This window comes from Macrotis lagotis, chromosome 1 (genome assembly GCF_037893015.1).
Source record: "Macrotis lagotis isolate mMagLag1 chromosome 1, bilby.v1.9.chrom.fasta, whole genome shotgun sequence".
Taxonomy (NCBI): Eukaryota; Metazoa; Chordata; class Mammalia; order Peramelemorphia; family Peramelidae; genus Macrotis; species Macrotis lagotis.
In genome coordinates, this window is record NC_133658.1 from 673,931,528 (window position 1) to 673,933,789 (window position 2,262).

Genomic DNA, 2,262 nt, shown 5'->3' on the forward strand with positions numbered 1-2,262 from the left:
AGGCATAGCTAGGTGGATGGAGCACTGGCTTTGGAGTCAGGAGTACCTGAGTTCAAATCTGGTCTCAGACACTTAATAATTACCTAGCTGTGTGGACTTGGGCAAGCCACTTAACCCCAATACCTTGCAAAAACCTAAAAAAAAAACAAAAAATAAGAAAAAAAAGGGTTTTCCCACATGCTGGCAGTACTCTTTTCAGGAGAAGTACTCTCAGACCATGGTCTGGACCTCCTCACTGCAAGGATGCAGTTTATTCCTGATATGCCAGCCATTCTGGACTTAGTGGGAAACCCAGAATCCAGAAATGTCTTTGCTATTGGTGCCAAAAAAGGATGTCACTGGCAAAGAAATTATTTCTCAACTTGTCCAGGTGCTGGCTGAACTCTTGGGAGAAACATTACTCAAAACCATAGGGACCAGTTGTTACAATTGAAATACTACCAGAAGTACAGCAGGGCCACGATCAGCTTGTCTTCTTTGGAGTTTTTTTTTTTAACTTCATACAACACAAAGCTAGTTTTGGGCAGGTGAACAAAGGGATTCTTGGACTTGGACTCCAGAGCCTGCTCATACTCATCCATCATCCATCTTCTCCTCAGGTCAGGAGCAGTTGATGGCCTTCTTCTCCTCCTTCTACTAGACCTGTGCTTTCTGTTTGTCTTCTTGCTATCCTTTCCTCTTTTTGGAGGGAGTCTCCTTCTTAGGTTGGCTCTTGACAAGTTTCTTAACATCAAATTGGGCCATCTTTTCACAGAGCTTCACCTCTCCCCAAACCTCCCAGAACTGGAGATGCTGATTGTAAGTGAGGAACCAGTAGTTGGTGTTGGAAAAGGCCTACCTGCTTAGAGAGTCACAAGAAGGTGAACACCACTGTGATGTCAGCCAGAGTCAGAAAATTCCAACTCTTTAGGTGGGTGTCCAGGAGTCCCAAAACTTGCTGCACTTCCTCTTCTGTATTCTCTATGGGATGTTTGTTGGGGTGCATGATGGTGAAAGTGGGTTACACCCAGGTACAAGCTGAAAGAAAAATGTCAACATCAGCAAAGCTCATCGTTGCTCACAGGGTGTGCAATCTTCCTGATCTTTTCTCTTATTCATATGATCTTTATCATAAATCATGTTAGTCAGCTAGTAACAAACATATATTAATCAGTCATGTGCCAGGAACTCTACTAAGTGCTGGAGATACAAATAAAAGCAATACAAACAAAGTCCTTACCTTCAGGGAGCTCACACTCAAAATGTAAGATAACATGTAAATACAAGAAATATATAGAAAAATGGAAGGTAAAGTCAAAGGGAACACACTTTCAAACACAGAGAATTTAAAAATCACTCTCAAATGCTAGAACCTTTTCAGGAGGAAAATTTGGGGGAAACGGGGGTGAAAGTGGAAGTGGGGAAGTGTAGACAGCACACAGATCTAGGTTTCACTGTATTGTGCAGCAGTGAGGGCCTTAAAGATCCAACAGTGTTTAGGATATCTGTAAAGAGTCCTAGTAATTCTGCAGAGAAAGGAAGTAGGTACCATCTTAGGGTATCTCCAGTAACTTAATGACTGCTTAAGTTCAGTTGCATAAATCTTTCTTATAGAGGGCAATACCATAATTAAGTCATGTGAACTGTCTTAGAGAAATTTAATCCTTAGAGTGAGAGATCCTTTAGGATAGTTAATGGAGGGGATAAAGTACTGGTGTTATGACTATTTTCAGTCTTTAAACTGGTCATGGTTTTTGTTTTATTTTTTACATAGAACCCTAAGGTCCAAGGGACCTAGGAAAGCATATAACATTTTCATTGAACAGTAGAGACCTATTGTACCCTACCAGGTTAGAAAGGACTTGGTTCATGTCATCCATGTGATCCTGCTTCCTCTTTTCAGGAAAAATATGGGCACAAAAATGGAAAAGCAATTGCCTGCTTTGAAGGAGTTTGTAGATGAGGAAACCCTTTAGTGCCTAATAAAGACTTCTTTAAGACTGACCCTTATGAATGGAGGTCTCTAAAGAAGATAACTTCCACAATATCTTAAAAGCGCAAGTGGAGAGACTATATGACAGCCCTCTTTAAATCTTTCTCATAAGTTCCATTTCCCATCAAAAAGAGGCATACTTATGAATAATTCAATAAATAGGAGTCAAAGTTAAATCAGTATGATGTGGAATCTCAGTCAAATCTCAAGAGTCTGATGTCTTTGAATTTTTTTCAATAGTCTTAAAATCAATCTGACAATCGATTGTGTGGTCCTTGCCTAAAAACCAT

The 2,262-nt window shown here is 40.1% G+C and overlaps 1 pseudogene; it reads right to left on the minus strand.

Annotated features, from left to right (window-relative positions):
* Positions 1-401: 401 nt before the first annotated feature.
* On the minus strand, positions 402-1,051 carry LOC141506133 (elongation factor 1-gamma pseudogene; annotated as a pseudogene).
* Positions 1,052-2,262: the final 1,211 nt, after the last annotated feature.